This window comes from Sus scrofa, chromosome 14 (genome assembly GCF_000003025.6).
Source record: "Sus scrofa isolate TJ Tabasco breed Duroc chromosome 14, Sscrofa11.1, whole genome shotgun sequence".
Classification (NCBI taxonomy): Eukaryota; Metazoa; Chordata; class Mammalia; order Artiodactyla; family Suidae; genus Sus; species Sus scrofa.
Genome location: NC_010456.5, coordinates 70,253,407 through 70,274,532, shown reverse-complemented (window position 1 = coordinate 70,274,532; position 21,126 = coordinate 70,253,407). Strand labels below are relative to the sequence as shown.

The following is a 21,126-nucleotide window of genomic DNA, read 5'->3' as shown; positions in this document are numbered from 1 at the left end:
GATCCCTGCCCTTGCTCAGTGGGTTAAGGATCCGGCGTTGCTGTGAGGTGTGGTGTAGATCGCAGATGCGGCTCGGATCCCGTGTTGCTGTGGCTCTGGCATACGCTGGCGGCTACAGCTCTGATTAGGCCCCTAGCCTGGGAACCTCCATATGCCACGGGAGTGGCCCAAGAAATGGCAAAAAGACAAAAAAAAAAAAAAAAAAGATTTGTGTTGTATGACTGTGCTATAAGCCATGATAAGGGAAGATTTGCACGTGTGGAAATGTAGTTAAGACCTAAGGCTAAATGTTTTTGAACATTGAAATTCACCTATAAATAATAAAATGATTTACACTCTTCAGAGGGGAAGTCCTGTATAAATAGAACATGATATCAAAAACAGCTCAAAAGTCAAGAGGACCAGCAAAATATGTCTTTGAAAGAAATGATCTTTAAAACTAAAGTCATTTAAGATTTTTTCTTTTTTCTTTTTTCTTTTTTTTTTTTTTTTTTTGTTAAACTACATTTTTTTGGAAGATCATGTGTTTCCAGGAACTTTGTAGGAAAAACACAGCTATTGTCTTTTTTTTGCTTTATGAACAGATGTAAATCCTTTATAATAATCTAGGTAAAAATTAAGGTGCTTTAGTTCAAAGGAATTTCAAAAGCTGGTTGTTCTGAATCATTTAAAATTCTGAAGTGTGCTGAATTTAAAGTGTCATCTGGAGAACCAGAACCCACTTTTTCAGATATATAGTAGAAGGCTTATATGTCAGTAAATGAGTACCCAGGATTCACTGTGCTCTGATAGGGAAGTTAATTGAACTGGGAACACACACAAAAAAATGAGCCAGATTGTTTTTGTTGGTTTTATACATCTAAGAGATTTTATTTTATGATACCTTTAACATAAGATGCAGTATACTGAAACCAGAAAGCTTAAATATGATATAGATGTAATTTTAATATTTTTCCATTCTGTGGTTTAGCAGATTAAGGGTCTGGCATTGTAACTGCAGTGGCTTAGGTTGTTGCCGTGGTGCAGGTTCGATCCTTGGCCTGGGAACTTCCACATGTTTTGGGCACGGCCAAAAAAAAAATGGGTGTCTCAACTTAGAATAGATTTACAAGGAGATCCTGCTGAATAGCATTGAGAACTTTGTCTAGATACTCATGTTGCAACAGAAGAAAGGGTGGGGGAAAAATGTAATTGTAATGTATACGTGTAAGGATAACCTGACCCCCTTGCTGTACAGTGGGAAAATAAAAAAAATTATAAAAAAAAAAATGGGTGTCAGAGTTCCTTTTGTGGTCCAGCAGTAACAAACCCAAATAGTATCCATGAGGATACAGACAGGTTCAATTCCTTGGCCCCACTCAGTGGGTTAAGAGTCCAGCATTGCTGTCAGCTCTGATGTAGTTCACAGACATCGCTCAGTTGCTGGGTTTCTGTGGCTTTGGTGTAGGCCAGCAGCTGCAGCTCCAATTTGACCCCTGCCTGGCAACCTCCATATGCTGAAGGTGTGGCCCTAAATAGCAAAAGAAAAAATAAGGAGTCTCTTATGATTATAAAAAATGAAATACTCATTGCAAAATATTCAATCAGAACACATAACCCACTCCTGGGCATCTATCCAGAGAAAACCATGACTCGAAAAGATACATATACCCCAATGTTCATTGCAAGACTATATGCAATAGGCAAGACATGGAAGCAACCAAAATGTCCATCAACAGAGGAGTGGATAAAGAAGATGTAGTACATATACACAATGGAATATTACTCAGCCATAAAAAGGAAAGAAATAATGGCATTTAGAGCAACATGGATTGACCTAGAAATTATCATGCTAAGGAAAGTTAGTGAGACACTGACGTCATATGCTATCACTTATATGTGGAATCTAAAAAAAGAATACAATGAACTTCTTTGCAGAACAGAAGACTCACAGACTTTTAAATACCTATGGTTTCCAAAGGAGACCGGTCAGGGATGGGGTGTATGGGCTGGGGGTTTGGGATGGAAATGCTATAAAATTGGGTTGTGATGACCATTGTACAATTATAAATGTAACAAAATTCATTAAGTTAAAATTTTTTTCCACTAAATACTTTTGAGTTTTAATATGTAAAATTATAACTATAGATAAAAATCAATAGCATCTATGTGATGCTTATTACCTGAAAGTATGCTAGGCATATATTAAAAAAATATATCTGCAGGTACTATTTTTTGTATCTTTCATGATATACTTCTGTTAACTCTAGCAGAACTTCTACGTCGCACACATATTCTTTTTTCCTTCTTGTAAACTTTGTAAATTGAACTAATACTTCAGAAATCAATCCATTAAACATGATTTATTAGAGCTATCAAGTAAAAGGAGGTAACTTTAATTGATTTTTAAGAATAGTTTCTATATTGTCAACTTCCTCTGTATAGTTCACATCATAGAAATAACAAAGAGAAGCAATGTAGCATAAAGTGTAACAATTTAAGTTCTGGAGTCTCAGTAATAGAATCTAAATCTTGGTTGTATACACTTGCTAGCTGTGTGTGAATGGGCAAGTTACATACTTTCTCTGGGCCTCAGTTTCCTCATGTATAAGGCAAACATCATGGGGAAATAATGAGAATTTTATGAACTAATATATGGAAAGTACATGACCTACCTAATTTTACTAGAAAAGAAGGTAGACAAGTTATATATATTGTTATGAACCATATTATATAAACCGTAGGCTTTTATTGCTATTCAGAATCATAGAATTCCATGGTTAAAAAGTAATTGCTCAAATATTCATTAATATTAATAAAGACTAGAACTAAAATGCCATTATTACATGAGGATAAGTAAAAAATAAAATGTTTGGCATGTTTATCTGCCAGGTGGAAGAGGACTGTTCAAAATGAATTCTTTTTTGTCCATCCCACTTCATGATTTTGTGATCTTATGATGTTGTAGTAGGATGCTAGAAAGAGACTGATGCACATTCATGTCTTGGATCTTTTAATAAAAGAATTACATTAGCTTTGAGCAGAAACCCCAGTCTTAACTTTCTCAAAATATATATTTCAATTTGCTGACTTTGACAGTTTAGCTACCAAGTCTAAATGGCATATTCTAAACTTCTCACTCTCAAGTTCCAATTATTTGACTTATCTGAAAACATTGTTATGTTATGTCCTCTAAAATATCCCAAGTAGTCCCTGGCAGTCTTTTACTGTCTTTAATTATCAGTATATCCTTGTTATATTAATATCGCAATGTAAATTTGCTTGAAAATCTTCAAGGAGATCTCAGGTTTTGAAGTTAATTCAATGCATTTTTAGTAAGTGCAGTGTATAGTGGAAAGGGATAATGTACCCAGGAGTGAACATGAAGAATTATGTTCTTAGATCTGATGATGATTTTTTTCTATCATTTTCTGCAAACTACCTGACTTCTTGCTTTCTGTTTCCCTTCCCTGTAACTGAAAACTTTTGAGTCTTAGAATTTCTTCCTTTTTTGAATGTGAGCTATTTTACTGGAAAGAACTTAGACAAGCTATATATTGATATGTGACAAGTTATATAAGTCCTAGGGATTTATTTTTATGTGGAATGATAGGATTTCATAATTAAAGGTCACTTTAAAAGTCATATAGTTTAAACTCTTCCTTAAAAAGATAAGAAAACAGAAGCTGAGTGAGACTGTAAGAGATGTGGGTTCAGAGACCAAGTGTGACACAACCAATCACTTATCTTGATATCCTGGATTAAATGAATTCCCTTTTTTGTCTCACCTTTTTTATCCTTATTAATAAATGATAATGGAGATAAATATATTTATTTATTCTATTTCTTCCCCAAAATATGTGGAATTATCCAGTGTTATTCTCTTTTGTTCTTGGCATATCAACATCAATTGGTATACGTACATTTATTTATGCTTACATTGTATACGTATATATATATACATATATGTAGAGGTCAAGATTAATTCCTTAATTCACCAAAGATCCTAAATTTTGAGCTTTTAAACATGTCATACATTTTGTAATTGAGAGGCATTTTAAAGGGAATTCAAAAGTTTATAAGCTAAATGATAACATATGTATGACTACTTTAAAACTCTACCTCAGATGTTTCTTAACCTTAAACATTGCACCATTTTAACAGAACACCATTCTGTAGAGCAGAATGCTTTAAAGTTAAAGTGAAGCTGCCAAGTATAAAAATGCAGTACATAAATGTCTGATTTCCCTTGTAAATCATCCAACTGGTGTTTCAGGACAAGATTATTTGTTGCTGCTAATTTAGCTAAACATTGAAAACAGACTCTTTTGATGATTTAAATATACCTTCTACATGGCTATTGAAAGATTATATTTCTTTTAAAAATAGTTTTCCAATTACAATGTTCAAAAAAAGGGCATGCATATCTTAAAAAAGTACTTTTGAGGCATTTGGAATATATATGTATAGGTCAGTGTTGTTCAGCAGAACTTTCAGCAATGATGGAGGATTTTCTATATCTGTGTTTTTCAATATAGAACCCACTAGCCACATGTAACTATTGAGCATGTTTTCTGGAGCAATGGAAGAATTGGAGTTTTAATTTTTATTTTAGGTCAAAATAGACACATGAGGTTAGTTGCTACCCTGTTGGACAGTTCAGATATGGATTGATTTTTTTTTTTTTATGTAGAATCAGAGAGTTAAGGCTGAATTTGTAAGTGGCATTCCTACTGTGGCACAGTGGGTTAATGACCCAGCTTGTCTCTGTGGAAGTGCCAGTTAAATCCCCAGCTCAGCACATTGGGTTAAGGATCCAGTTGCTGCAGCTGCGGTATAGGTTGCAGCTGAAGCTCAGATTTCATCCCTGGCCTGATAATTTCCATATACTGAGGGGACAGCTGAAAAAGGAAAACAAAATTGAATTTGTAAGAATATCTGGTCCTTTTATCCATACTTAAGTAGAGCCATACTTAAGTGTTTTTCAAAAATGAAAATTTATACTTTATTTATTTTTTTAGGGTCACACCCACGGCACATGGAAGTTCCCAGCTAAGGGTCAAATGGGAGCTGTAGCCGCTGGCCTGCACCACAGCCACAGCAACACCAGATTAGAGTCGAATCTGCAACCTACACAACTCATGGCAACACTGGATCCTTAACCTACTGAGTGAGGCCAATGGTTGAACCTGCGTCCTCATGAATGCTAATGAGATTCATTTCTGCTGAGCCATGACGGGAACTTCTGAAAATTTATTCTTAAAGATAGTCAGAAAAAGCCCTTACAAACTTCTCTGTAGTAACTTCAGAAGTGTTATTAAATAATCCAATGTCAAAACTCATTCACGATGTTCAAAATCTTTAGTGATATAGCTTAAATCGGGTGTGTGTGTGTGCGCGCGCGCATGTGTGTGTGTTTGTGTGTGTGTCTGTGTGCTCATGCTTTACCCACAGTAGCTGTAGACCTGCTGTTCACCACTTTTCCCCTGAAATAGTAAGTAAAATTTCCCTTGACCAGGACCAAATGCAAATTGCTTTAACGGTTCCTTTTTTTTTTTTTTTTTAGGGTCATACCTGTGGCGTACGGAAGTTCCCAGGCTAGAGGTCGAATTGGAGCTGCATCTGCAACCTACATCACAGCTCATAGCAACGTAAGATCATTAGTCCTCTGAACGCGACCAGCGATCTAACCCGCATGCTCATGGGTCCTAGTCAGGTTCCTTACCACTGAACCTCTGCTTTAACAGCTCTTTACAGCTCTTTCCACCGTGGGTCAATCTGCTCTGTCTGAACCAGCTTCAAAATATCTGTGACTCTGTGCTTATAAGTGGAATGGTCTCCAAGTGTATTTGCTTTGTTTGCTTACTTGAAACCTGCTATTTCAACTAAAAAATTTACATTTTATTTGGCTAGTCTAGGGCATAAGTAAAACTTTTCAAAGAGCTGTTAAATTTAGCCAGTAGAGTAATGGCCTGGACAGAAGTTGCAAGCTAATAAAAGATGTGATTAAGTGGAACAGGAGAGGGAAGTTAGAAAATATCAGTGATAGGCAAAGTACACCTTTTGAACTCACTGTAGTGTGCTCCTGCACCCACATGTACTCCTGATTTATAAATGGAATGTACAGCAAGAATCCTTAACAGGGAGTTCTGAGTATCTCTGATTTGGAATATGATTGCCACAATTTTCAAAGTATCTGCCTATTTTCTAAGTGTGTGGTAAAATGAGAAGTTGAGTTTTGCCTTATGTTTGCACCCAAAAGTTAAAATGACTCATTAATTGTATTTTTATATTAAAGAGCTAACCATCTACCCTTCTTTCTAATCTAATTAATTTTGGTAAAATGTTTGGGAAGAAGCCTTAAAATATTAAAATTACTTCACTAGCTTACTTCCACTTTTCCTAGAAGATCTGAATTGTTTTAGATTTTGTATATCCTAACATAGTTTGCTAAATATTAAGGGAAAAGAACTTCGAGAATATTTTAAAAAGTAGATATAGCTTGTTGTTTAAATTATCTCTCACTTGCTTCTTGGGCTGGCAAATTCTGTGCCATTGCACATGCTCTTTGAAATAACTACATTATATCCTCAAAATGTCTCTACAACTTCAAGGGCTTTTTGCCTGGAGTCTTTCCTTCCTGGTTCCCCAAATGTTATTCACTCCCAAGTGCTTCTTCCTAGGTTTGTTTTATTTTATTTTTTTTTTTTTTAGTCTATAAAGACTGCTTGGCAAATCCTAAATTTTAGCCAGAAAAAAAAAAAAAAAACCAACAACATTAAACACAAGAAGTCATGCAAGCTGTGGGTAATACCTAGTCTCTATATTTGATTTCCAGCTTTTGAGTTAATCAATAAAATTGTTTTTAAGACCAAATTTAACTTCCCTGCTTGTGCCATTATGTTTACATTTTACAAATGAAGAAAGAATATATAGAAAAGTTTAGTAAAAGAGTGGGCTCCATATAAAGTTATCCAATGCAGTGCAGCATACACTCTATCATGAGGGAAAAATTAAGTGTCTCAGGATCAGAAGAGAATGAATACTGGCTATGCCATGGTCTGGATATCAGTTCATCTTTTTCATCTCTGAAATACAGTTAATACCAACTACTTTGCTTGCTTCACAGGATTGTTATATGGGTCAATGGAAAAAAAACGTGGTGGAGGTTTCATAAACCACAAAGTGCTATACAAATATAAAGTGACCTCATCCTCCTCATCATCATCATTATGACATTTGTTTAAGAGCTTATTTTTCAGAAGCAAAAAGCAGATATCTATCAGTGTGAATTTTAAAATTTTTAAAAGAAAAAAGAAAATGTGTTCTTTCTGCATACTCTCATGGACTTGTTATATATCTAAGGCTAACCCGGTGAGAAGTACCTATAAACAATTATACGAAAATGTCCTAAAGAAGCAGAAGACAGTCAGTATCATTGACAGAAATAGCTGTATCTGATATTTTCTAAGTGAGTCATTAAAACAATTCAGGAATACCAATTTCAGATGAATGTCAGTTGAATGTCAGATGTAAAACTTTCAGTAACTTCCACTCAGGAAGTAAAAAAGATCTAGTTGACTCATTTAGCTCTCTCCTTTTCCTCCTCCCCTCTTTCCTCTCCTACTCTCACCCCCTTTCCTTTTTTTTCCTTTCATTCTTTCACTCCTACTCTTCTTTCTTCCCATCTCACTGAACAATTGCTCTGTCAGCAGAATTTGGAGGTGCTGTAAGAAATATGAAAGAAATGGAAGGCAAAAATCTCTGCTTTCAGGGAGTTTTCAATTCCGCTGAGTCTTTTGAAATTATTTGTGATTTTGGTAAGAGGAAATGTTTCATCATGACTTATTTTCTGGGAACTCAGAATTAACTGTATTGTGTATGGAACAATAAAGAAGGAATCAGCCCTGATATACAGGGTTACTAATTTTAACACTATCACCTCTCAGAGTTAAGGTGATACTGGAGGAAAATAAGATTTTTCAATTTTAGGTTTCGAAGTTCTTTTAGTCAAAAGTTTCGTTTTTCATAGATCTATCCATGTGTCAATCACCTCTTTGAATAGCTAAGGACCTGATAGATGAAGTTTTAAATCAAAATTAATGATGTGCAATAATAAACCATTTTTTTTTACAATTTTCAAAGTGAAAGAAAGGAACTCTTTATGAAGATATTGGTTTTCTCACAAGTTCTAGGCTCCTTCTTTTGAACATGAGTGTTCAGAACACTGTTCTTTGTTGAAAGGTAACTTTAACTGATAATTAAGGAGCTATGTGATGATGTATCTTGAATGTCTTTCCTGTTAGTTAGCATTGGGATGGTTTATTTATTTTCCATACTGCTTATTTAACACCTTTTTATTTGTATTTTTTTTTTGGTGTCTTGTTATAAACACTATTTTATGTTTTGTTGTACATAGCCTTTCATAAAACTCACTAGCTCTATTGTCAGGATAGCAATATTTATGAAATGTTCCCCAAATTTTTTATTTATTTATCTTCATAAAACTCTTCTTGAATCTGAACTGCCAGGTGGATCATTGATATTTGAGTGAAAATTAAGACCATCTAACCGGCATTATAACTTCTCTGGGTTTTTAAAGTGCAACTAAGAATAAGATCTTTTTGCTGCTGTTGCTATGGATGATATAGTACTTTAGAGAATATGTCGACCTGTAGAATAGATTCAAAAAGTATCCTGTTCTTAGGGGTTAAAAAAAATGGAAACTGAACTTTTCTCAGTAACATCACAAATTGTAAGGGGGATGGCAATGGGGCCCTGTGGTACAGCACAGGGAAATGTGTGTGATTGGGTCCCTTTGCTGTATACCAGAACTTGAAGAAACGTTGTAAATCAACTATACTTTGATAAAGGAAGAAAAAGGAAAATACATTCTTGCCCTTGTGATAAAACTTGCACGTATTATCATATAGAAAGTCTGGGAGTTCCTGTTGTGGCAAAGTGGGTTAGGAACCTGACTAGCCATGAAGATGTGGGTTCAAGCACTAGCCTCACTCAGTGGGTTAAGGATATGGTGTTCTGGTGTTGCTCTGGCTGTGATGTAGGCCAGCAGCTATAGTTCCCAGCTCTGATTTGACCCCTGGCTTGAAAACTTCCTTATGCCAGGGAAGGTACCCTAAAAAAAAAAAAAAAAAAAAAAAAAGAAAAGAAAAGAAAAGACAAGAAAAAAGAAAAAAAAAAAAAAAAACAACTCTGGAATTTCTGCCAGATTGTATGCTATGACCCTATTTTCCTGAGCTTTAAACAGGTAAGAGAAAAATATTTTATTAAAAAATTAGATATGAAGGGTTAAAAAGGTTGATATATGGCCTATATAAAACTTTTCTAGCTTTGGATGGGGGGTACTTTTTAGTGCTTAAAATTAATGCTTATAAACTAATGAAGTAACTTTAAAATACAAATATACCAAAATTTCATCAGCAAAGTGAGTCTTGTTCTCTAAAAGTTCTCGTAATAAACTTCTACATACTATTCCCGTGATGCTACCAACACTCAAACATTATTGAAACTCCTCTTAGGTAACTACCTTTAGTGTCAATTGATGGGTGTACTGAAAAATATTTCTTGTGATTTAGTATATTTTTTGTTGTTGTTGTCTTTTTGCCTTTTCTTGAGCCGCTCCCGCGGCATATGGAGGTTCCTTTTTTTTTTTTTTTTTGATTTAGTATTTTTTATGTGAAAAGTATGAAACACGTCATTTCATTCATTACTGTTGGTTTCAAATAACTGATATTAAAAGCAACAATGATGACATTCAAAAGAATATGTAGTTGACTCTGAAAGCCCTTCCAAATAAGTATTTTACCAAAATCTGAGCAATGGCAAGATTAGTGAGCCAATTTTCTGTTTTTTTGAAAGTGACTTTGCTGGTTACAACTCACTTGGATACATGGTTCATTTTATTATGTTTCTTTCAAATTAGGAAAATTGTTCTTTTGCAGTAACTCAGATGCATAACCACTTTGAAGGATATGTTAGTGTGGTGGACTGAACAGTAGCCCTCCAAAGACATATTAACATATTAATCACAAGTACCTGTGATGATGTTACCTTTACATGGCAAAAAAGACTTTGCAGATGTAAGGATCCTGAGATAGATTAAACTGGTCTATTCAAGAGGGTTCAATGATGAAACTGCAATAACCCTTTTACGAAGGAGGCAGGAAGGTCAAAGTCAGAGAGAGAAGATACATGGATACAAGCAGTAAAGTCAGACTCAGAGACAAAGTGATGATTGAAACAGTGAGAAAGGAGTAAAATTTGTAGATGCTACACTGATGGCTTTGAAGACGAAAGGGTCCGTGATTTGAGGAATGTAGGCAGCCTCTAGAAGATGGAAGAGGTAAGCAAATAGATTTTCCCTTAGGCCCTCTGGAGGAACGCTGCTGAAACCCTGACTTTGCCAGGGGAAGCTGCTTTTTTACTTTAGTCTTTCAGAATTATAAGACAATAAATTTGTGTTGTTTTAAGCCATTAAATTTGTGGTAGTTTGTTACAGCAGCAGGAGAAGACTAATTTAGATCTTGAGGTGTAGAAATTGAATAATAGCTCAAAGTAACCTTGGATGTTATCTTGTCCAACTTCTTACCATCATCACATAAGTAAGTAGCCAAAGTGTTGGGTATCATTTTGCCTAAAGTTGTAAAATCTTTAGAAGAGTTGTAAAACCCACATATCCTCATCTTTCAGTCTAATATGCTTTCTTAAATATTGTGTTATATAAAATCCCAAGCACGTGTCAGTAATCCATATTACATGTAATTTTTCCTTTATGTCCTTATAAGAAGATCAGTAGGTCTAAAATGGATCAATATACATCGACTTTATTTCTCTTCATAGATTCTTAATGACATATAGATAAATGACTTACTACATTTAATGATGCTCACATGAAGTTTTTCCTAGGTGAGGGTCATCAGCTTGTCTGAGAGCATTATTCCTTCTCCTAAGCATGCAAGGTAGAAAATCATATATTATCATAGATCCCTTATATTTAAGAATATTCTATTAAATAGTAATAATCTGAGAATGGACTCTAGTCATTTTTTATATGTAGAAGTTTTACATTCAGACTGTTGGATTTCCACGATTGAGAATCATTGTTTCAATCTAATGTTTCTCCCCTGAAGTTCCTGACATCAGGCAGTGTGAAGAGACATGCAGACAAATTCTTATGGAGGATGGGCTTATTTCATTCTCCATACAAACCTTTCAGCAGCTACGTACTCTGTGACTCCATCTCCTATACCCTATTCCTCTTATATTACTTAGTTTTTTTTACCTTTTACCCTATCAAGTTTACCATACTATTTTATCTTCTACTAGTCTGCTCTAGGTCCTTTTCACTTCCATAATAATATTAGAATCCACTTGCTTGGTAGTTTCCACAAAGTCTGCTGGGACTTTGGAATAGAATTGGATATATGACTCAACTAAGGAGAACTGACTTTCTAAAACATTTTTCAGTATCCTTGAACATAGTATAGCTCTCCAACTATTTCAGTCATTGAAAATATCACTAAGCAATTTTTTAAAAATTTTAAATTATTTGTGGCTAATATATATACTTATCTTTGTGGCATTGGCTTTGTATCCTGCAGCCTGACTACATTCGCTTTTTGAAGGCATGATTTTCATTCACCACTTTCCTACTATTTCCTTTGTCATCTGCCTTTTATTCTTACCAGTCTATGGAAATTACTTTTTAGAAGTGACCTTCTTTTAGGTCTATTCAGTCAACTTACATGATCTCTATTTTGAATTTGCTTCTTTCACTTCCCTATAATATATGGATAAAAATTTTCCCTCATAAAAGAACACGCACACACACACACACAGAGAGAGAGAGAGAGAGAGAGGGAACTTTGTTTGCACAACAGTGGACTAACCTGGATGTTTAACAGTGACTATTTATTCCCACCATGCTTCTTTGGTTCTTTTAAATTGCCCACCTTCTATATGGAATTGCCATTCCATGTTCTTTCCAAAGTTGTCTTGGCTTGTTCTAAACTGAAATTTAATTTTTTCCCCGCTCCTTTGGCTTCAAAAACTAGCTACTGCAGGGAAAGTCCAAGATTCCTATCTTAGCATTGCTATTTCTTCACAAATACATGTCACAATTACAAATACATAGGATAGATCTATTTGCACCTTAATAGTCAAAACTGAACATGATTGTTTTAATTCCGTGGACAAAATTTCTTAGTTTACATAAGTTTTTTTATCTGCTTATCAGACTCTCAGCCTCCAAGTCTGCTCCATCCTTTCATCCATTCTTAACTTACAGTAATTCACTCCTATTCATTTCTACCCCTTTCTCTTTATAATTCTTTCATTTGGACTGCTATTGTTCCTAATTCAGCAACTCATTAGCAATATAAATTATTTATCACACATATTTTAACAATTGCCAAAATATTGAGGAAAAATTTCAGTCTTAACCATTTTCATTTTGTGCATTCTTCCCATCCTTTCAGATTGCCATACTTACATTTTTAATTGCCGTCATGTTATACTATTCTATTTTTGTACATTTTTAATATCACTACATAGCTGACATGAATATAACCTTCATAAGTACATAAGAGCCCATCAATATTTTTATTGTATTTTTTTTATATTTTTTGGTTAGATATCTAGGATATTTCTAATATTTTTTTCTATCACAAATAATACTTAAGCAACTCTTTGCATAAATGATCCTTAAACTTAGCAATTTTTCTAAATGACTAAAATATATATGAAAAATTTCATGTGACTTTAAAAATATTTAATTTCTTTCAAAAATGTGTTTTATTAACTTATTCACTGATTATGTACAAGGGCTACCTATGTATTTTAACTTAACCATCATTATTTAAAATTTTGGCTTTTTAAAAGAGAGAAGATGGTGTTACATTCTGAATATGCCTCTGTTTAATAACCAACAAGGTTGAACATTTTTTCCAATGTTTTGTTGGCTACTTGAACTTCCTACTGTGATCTAATGACTTTTGCCTAGGTTATTTCAGTAGCCTAACTGGCCTTGTTCATCCATGAGTCTCTTGCTGTCATAAAACCCAGGAAATCATGACACTGCATAAATAAAACAAGGAAAAGTTTTAACGTCTGACTTTTCACTAACAGAGAAGGCTGAACGTATTCCAGACTTTCCATATTTCACATTCAAGTTTTAACCAGGCTTCTAACCTTTTATCATATTACATCTAGGTATACCAATTATCAGCCATCCTGACATGCTCTTAGTCCTGAGGCCCTTTATTTTTCTCTTCCATGTCATTACTCACTTTCTTCTCTTCACTTGAAGCCTCCCTGTTCAAATCTTACTAATCGAGAAACCAACAAACACTGCCTATTCTGTGAAGTTTAGGTACTGATCATCCCCCTTAGAATTCATCTCTTTTCATATTTCTGTTATCATTATTTAAATTCTAGTATTGGTGCTTACACCATTCTTCCCATAGAATAAATTTTGATGTACAAATCTGAATTTTCCATTTCATTTTAAGTTCATGGAAGTAAAGGTTGTCCTTAAGCAAGCCTCGATTCTTCATAGTATCCGAAACAATGGATAATACAACAAAATTTAGTAAATATTTGTTGAATTATTTCAATTCAATGAATTTCAGGCTGTTTTGAAACTTACAGAGGGTGAAAATTCTTGGGTGCTGTAAATGAGCAGAGATGAATCTCACATAACCTTACACTTGGGGAAAGTTACAGTATCTTTGTTGCCATTCATGTAAGAAAGAATCCTTTAAGAGAATAAGAGCATAGACGGGACACATTTTTAGAATGGTTACATGTGTAAATAAGCTTTTGTCTTTTTTAAGTGTTTTTAAAAAATAAAGTATAGTTGGTTTACGATGTTGTGCCATTACTCCTGTGTAGGAAAAGGACCAGTCATACATATATATGTACATTACTTTTCTCATGTTATGTTCCATCATGGATTTCAATCCCAGGAGATTGGATACAGTTCCCTGTGCTCTTTGTCTTCTTGACAGTACATTCAAACAGAAGGCTTGAGCTCTTGTTCTTCCTCAAAAACCTTCACACCCCACACCCCTAATCACCCCCCCACTATTTTTTCAAGTTATTCACTTTACTTGCTAGAATGATATTTTAAAGATTGGTTTAAATTGATTGAGGTGGTCATGGCATTCAATAAACTACTATTATATGAAATGCTATAAATCTGTCTTTTCACTGGCTTTTGATAGTAAGTTTTTTTTTTTTTATTGTCAGGTGATTAGAGACTGAGTTACAGGAGAAGGCGACCTTGACTGAGTCCAAAGTACTGTGCTTCTTGACACAATGAGTTAAAGCAGTAGTATTGGTATTAACATAATTACATTGTTAAATGCATCAAAGGTGAGGTATTAAAGCAAATTAAACAAGTGATGTTCTTATTTCATAAACCGCATTTAATCTCATGCTTCACTGTTTTTATGATAGAGCAATAGAGAAAATTAGGCATGAATGGAAGTGTAACTGATACCTGCAGAAACAGATGCTTAGAATTTGAACTTAGAGGAAGGAACTCCAAAATTCAAACGGAATCAACAGGGGAGATGGCATTCTTGGAGATTCGAAAGTATAACCTGAGATTAGTCTATTATAGGACTATTCGCATTGAGAGAATGACATTATATGGGTGACGTCTAGAGAAGAGTCCTGACTTTGAGCCCCAGCTCCATCAATGACTCACTGTGTGACCTGGAACAAATTAAATAACCTCTCTGCACTCCAGCTTTCTTATTTATAAAATGGAAATAATTATGTGTGCTATAAATTATCATAAAGATCAAATTAGAAAAGGAACATGATTATCTTTCTAATGTAAATTAACCAATTTTAATAAGGTCATATTGATATCATATTGTAGGAACTTTATCATCCTACCATATTTGAACTTGATTAATTCATTTACTCAGAAAATATTAAGTAAATGCAGGCACTGTGTTTTTTAGTTATGCAATAGTGATTAGAGCAGATCTAATCCCTGCTTTTAAGATACTTATGACCTACTAAGGGTCATTGGTGAACAAGCAAATACTGAAAATAAGAGCTCTTCTTAACAGCCTCCATTTAACCCACTTGCCAGAATAGCTAATGTTTTCCATTTCCACTGCAAAACACAGTTACTATCATCTATTGTACACTGAGTGACTGGCTAGTAATAAAAGCTAATATTTATAGACAGCATTTAACACTTGCTAAGATCTGTTTTTAGTGTTTTATGTGAACTAACTCTAATCTTCACAACAATATCCCAGTTAGATAATATTATCGTTCCCATTTTGTAGATGAGAAAACTGAGTCACAGAGTGGTTAAGTGATTTGTTCATGGTTAACACTAACTAGTAGCTAATAAATTAGGATTCAAACATAGGTAATCTGGCTCCACAGTCCATTGTCTTAATCACTGTGTAACAACACAACTGATTTGAAGGCTTATTGAAAAGTCAGCTGTATTTTTTCCCAAGCATATTTATACCAGTTGTCCTAGTTTTTGTTATGTAATTTAATTATTATGTAAAACAATAAACTAGGAATGGAAAAATACAATATGATTTTGTATGCTTGTAAACTAAAATGAATACATTGCTAAGAATTAAGGAGAATTACCTTAAAAAAACCTGTCAAATCAGATATGGGTAAAAACTAAGAGTAGAGGGGCATTATAAAAGCATAGACATGGAGTTCCCGTCGTGGCGCAGTGGTTAACGAATCCGACTAGGAACCATGAGGTTGCGGGTTCGATCCCTGCCCTTGCTCAGTGGGTTAACGATCCGGTGTTGCCGTGAGCTGTGGTGTAGGTTGCAGACGCGGCTCGGATCCTGCGTTGCTGTGGCTCTGTCGTAGGCTGGTGGCTACAGCTCCGATTGGACTCCTAGCCTGGGAACCTCCATATGCCACGGGAGTGGCCCAAGAAATGGCAAAAAAAAAAAAGACAAAAAAAAAAGCTATTTATAAAAGCATAGACATTTACTGAAGTGGGCTCCATGTGCTGTTATGTTCTCATACTGAATAATACATGAAAAATGGATGTTACAAAAATATGTATTTCCAATAATTAAAACATTACTAAAATATAAAGCTTTGGCTCTATATCAAATGGTTGTCAAATGAGTGAATATTTATTATATTTTAAGTTAAAATACCTATGTTTAAAGCATATAAATACATATACAAAAAATTTTTGTGGTATATGATTTAGCCAAATTTTTTTTTTTTTTTTTTTTTTTTTTTTTTTTTTTTTTTTTTTTTTTGCTTAACGTACTAATTGTGCTTCAAGAAAGGAATATTTCCAAATATCTATTTATCCAAATCCATAAGAAACGCTATTGCTCCAGGAGGGTTGGTCACAGTCTGTTCTGTAGAGGACAGTTCATAGATCCTAGTGTGGTCCACAGAAGATAGGTAGTGAATCCCCATCATTGCTTACAGAGTGGATTTATTTATTATTTGTTCATGTGATCAACACAGTTCTTCTTTTCAGGGCATCATTTTGTAGTATAAAAAGAATCTTGGATTCTAGTCAGAAAGAGTCTATGTCTATGTCTCTATGTCCTTGGCAATTAACCTAAGCTCTTTCAGCCTAGTTTCTTTATTTGAAGTTGGCAGCTTAAGTATTGTTGTTAGATCTAACATAGTCAGCCCTCAATGAATATTAGTTAAGTGGACTTGGAAAGAGTTCAGGAATTGCAAAGTATTAAATTGCATGTTTTCATAGTACAGTGTTCATTCAGTTACTATAACACTTATTGCCTTGTATAATTACTTATAAATCTGTAAGCTCCATGAGTCTGGATTTTGGCCTGTTAATTTTTGTAATAACATCTGCACCTAGCCAAGTATTTGGGTCCTTGAGTACTCATTGATATTTTTATGTTAACTGGCTAGAAATCTCCTACATCTAATCAGACATTTTGATGATAAGGTGATATATCGAATATAAAATATTTATATACTTCCAGATTTAGATGTTACAGAAGCATTTTTCTTCTCCTCATTCCCTCAAAGTCCACTGGAAATATCAGAAGCAAAGAGAGAGAAAAATACCATCTCCTAGGAAGCAAGCAAATTTCTACAACTTCAATGACAAGTTATAAAGTCATATATTAAACACTGTAGCCTCTGCTTGGATAATTAAGCCTACTGAGAGATGACACTTTCTGCCTCAGACCTCAGCAATTTGTGCTATTCCCCGAAAGGCATATCTGAAAGTCTTTGATTAGAAAGAGCTTGGTTTCTGGTAGAAAATGGAGAAGACCCCTGAAGAGACCCCAACTTGCCACTTTACAATGGTAGGGGTGGGAACCTTGCAGAGGAATACCAACCAGGTCATTCTTTTCTCTACCACTTGGTCTCTGAGTCCAGGAAGCTTGCCAGAGGAGAAGGTGGAGGAAGTCAGTGGCATACTGCTAGAGGGAAGCTTCTGTGATCCATGTAGACTCCTTATCTGAAAAAACCTGAGAGGAACATGTATCTTTTTGAATTATGGTTTTCTCTGGATATGGGCAGAAGATTTAAATAGACTTTCTCCAAAGAAGATATACAGCTGTCCAAAAACACATGAAAAGATGCTCAACATCACCAATTATTAGAGAAATGCAAATCAAAAATACCATGAGGTACCACCTTATATTAGCCAGAATGGCCATCATCAAAAAGTCTATAAACAGCAAATACTGGAGAGAATACAGAGAAAAGGGACCCCTCTTACACTGCTGGTGAGAATATAAATTGGTGCAAACACTATGGAAAACAGGATGGAGCTTCCTCAAAAAAACTGAAAATAGAACTACCATATTACTTGGAATGATTGGCCAATGGGACCTGCTGTATAGTACAGAAAACTCCACCCAATATTCTATGATAATCTATGTGGGAAAAGAGTCTGAAAGAGAATGGATGTGTCTATATGTATAACTGAATCACTTTGCCATATAGCAGAAATTATCACAACATCGTAAATCAACTATACTTCAATAAAACTTTAAAGAGTGAAGGAAAAAAAAAAAAAAACAAAAAAAAACAAAACCTTGGGGGGAGAAGTGCTTTCAGTGTTAAGGAAACAAAAGATTTGGAAAGAAGGTTTTTGAGTCATAAGCTGAAAGAGTGGCTGCCAACTTCCCCAGCTAATTTCCAGCCATTCTATCCTCTCTACCCTTTCCCCTTCCCATTGTGCTCCTTGGTTATTTTCCAGCCTCATTCAGAGTTGAGGAGTGATGAGAAAGGGGCCAGTAGATCAATCCATGCATTAAGACTGCATGGATTTTATCTTTTATATGAAGAGAGGAGAACAAGCAAAACAGCTATGAAAAGCATGTATCATAAGAGGTATATTTCCTAAAAAAAAATTAGGGAGAGACAGAAGAGTTCAGAAAAGATAACACATGACCATATAAGGAGGTGAAGATAGAGCTAACAGAGTTCAGGGGAAAAAAATGAAATTTGAAATAAAATAAAGACATAAGCTAGATACAATAGAAATAGAATAAACTTGACTGCAAAGTCAGAGGCAAGAAACTAGCTATGAAAAACTCTGACAAAATGAAACGTGTATAAATAATATAAAATTTTTACAAAGATGAAAGACGTGAGAGAAAATGAAAAGAGAGCCATCGTATGTATAATTGGTGATTCTGAGAAAAGAAAAAAATTTAAAATACAAAAAAAAGAAAACTATTACAAATATTTGATTCCTTAAACTGAAAGATCATACTATGTTCTAGGAAATTTATATAGAGAAATGCATCCCAAGATTTATGTTGATACTGTTTCCTGAACTCCATAAATAAAGTCTCAATCATGTGAACATTTAAGGAGAAAAAGCAAAATACACACCAGGGAGAAAACAGGTTGGCCTCCAATTTCCAGATAATGTCAGAAGCCAGAGAAGCAATTTCTACATAGTTCTGAAGGATGGAAAGTGTGACCCAAGTTTTATTTTCAGCTGAATATAATGTCAACAGAGTGACATTCTGAAGCAGGAAAGAACCTAGATAATATGCAGCCCTTCCTTAAACACACACACACACACACACACACACACACGAATGGAGAAACTGATTATTAAATAGTTGGTAAGCATCAAATCTATTTAGTTATGGATTTAAAAAATTTAGGAAGTATAGCCATAGAAAAGAATACTCTAAATGTGATAATGTAAATATAGTAATGATGAGGGTTTAAAAAGGCAGTATTGGAAGAAGTATCAGTGAATTAATTTCCTTTTATCCATAGTATGGGGTTAGTGGCTACTACCTAATGTTGACATATGTAATTAAAGAGAACCTAACCTCCTAAAGTCTTTCAATTTTTTTTCTCAATGTTGCAGTGCTCTTTTAGAAAAGACAACATAATCATTTGGGTTTAAGAAGCATTTACCTGAATTTCAATAATCCCTCCTATTTTTAGTTTAATGTTTTTTAGTTAAATGCATGGAAAAGAAAATAGAGTATTTAAATATTAAAACATATATGATTTTATTCTGTTTTTAAGAATTAAAACTCAGATATGTATACATAAGTTCCCTGATCCATCTTTCTATTTTAATGAATATTTAGAAAATTTTTGAATAGTGTTTACTTTGTGTTGGTGGTATCTATTTTCTGATAAATGGGCTTTGGATCACCTACAATGAAACTCTCTGTGAACTTTACTAATTCAAGTTTTTATAAAGGATATATATATATATATATATATATATATACACACACACATACACCGTCTCAATAAAATGTCATAATTTTTTTAAATTTACAGTATTACCACCATCTCAGCTTAGAAATTTTTTCCTGTTATCTATTATAGTAAGTCTCTGACAAATTTCAAGTATTTGCCAGAATTATAAATTTTGGAATTGAAGTCTAAAATCAAAAGGATTATAGGAACAGAGAATTTTCCTTAATATTTTAATCTAAAAACCAATTTTCTCTAAAAGAATATATTTCAAGAAAGCATATATTATAAGGGGACACCATTTGGGGGTCCTAGATAAAGGTATTTTCCAATTTACATATTATATAACCCCACAAGTTACACAGTTAGAAACCATGAAGTAGCTTATTACAGCTAAAAATAGAAGTTTAGCTTCTTTTCAACAAAACAGCATAGCATCAATTATGATTTTTGTGTAAACCTATTACCATTCCTGCATCAACTTTATGATATATATATATATATATATATATACACACACACACACACACATAACCAGTGTGGTTATAAATTTAAGAAAATGACTAGTATATCCGTGAAGCACTGAGATATGCACGGTGGAGAATGTTAGGCAAATAAATTCCTTTTCTAGTTAAATGTGTGGTTCACAGTAGTTATTGACTTTTGCCTCTCACCCAAATACAAATTGATCATCTTGATTCTTTGCTTTGAAAGGAAAAGAGTGCTTTTTTGCCTGGCTCCTTTTCTCTGTCCTTAATCCCTTATTTTTAAAGATGGAGCTGTTGGAGTTGTGCAATGTAGCCTCCCTGGGGAGGCCACCTTAGCAGGTTCTTAAACTCTGCTAAATTAACTGTGGCTGTGGCTGCCCTTTCACACCCATCATAGCACACTTGGAAGGCAAGGAGTCACTGCACATCCTAGGAAGGGGAGCCTGTATCCTAGCTGCTTTTATAAGTAAAGACTTTAGAATCCATGCAGAGCAGCAGTGCATATTCAGAAAGAACTATCTAAGGATATCCTATTAGTCACTCTCAACCTCTACACAGGAAAAACTTTTCTGTGTTATATACATAGCTGTAACCCTGAGTCATTTCCTTACCTATGACAGTAGAACTTTCCTCAAAACCCCTATTTTTCAAAGCTAACATACTATGTTAATACCTTTAATAATTGTGTATTAAGAAAAGGAAATAATTTTTACCTGTGACCATTGACTAGTGTAATTAACTGTGCCTGTAGGAATTAATATATAGTATGGTGTTCTCTGAGGTCATGGAACGGTTCAGGATAAAGTGCCCTAATGTGATTTTTTTTTGCACAGCAAGTGAATAGCCTTTGAAATGGTGCTGCATGTCTAAGAATGCTGCCTCCTTAAATAGTCTCCTTTGCTTATTTGGAATCATAACAGTGATTATTTAAAGACATTAGAATTTT

General features: G+C 34.3%; 2 protein-coding genes and 1 long non-coding RNA gene across 12 annotated transcripts in view; 1 reads left to right on the top strand and 2 right to left on the bottom strand.

Annotated features, from left to right (window-relative positions):
* The window catches only part of CTNNA3 (catenin alpha 3), a 1,779,313-nt gene that overhangs the window by 700,011 nt on the left and 1,058,176 nt on the right, over positions 1–21,126 (top strand). The window lies entirely within an intron of this gene.
* LRRTM3 (leucine rich repeat transmembrane neuronal 3) overlaps positions 1–21,126 on the bottom strand; it is a 179,614-nt gene that overhangs the window by 77,541 nt on the left and 80,947 nt on the right. The gene's annotated exons all lie outside the window — the stretch shown is intronic.
* On the bottom strand, positions 9,642–14,354 carry LOC110256885. Its single transcript, XR_002338961.1, has 2 exons — positions 13,646–14,354; positions 9,642–10,945 (listed from the first exon to the last, which is right to left on the bottom strand). It is a non-coding gene; the product is annotated as an uncharacterized LOC110256885 (long non-coding RNA).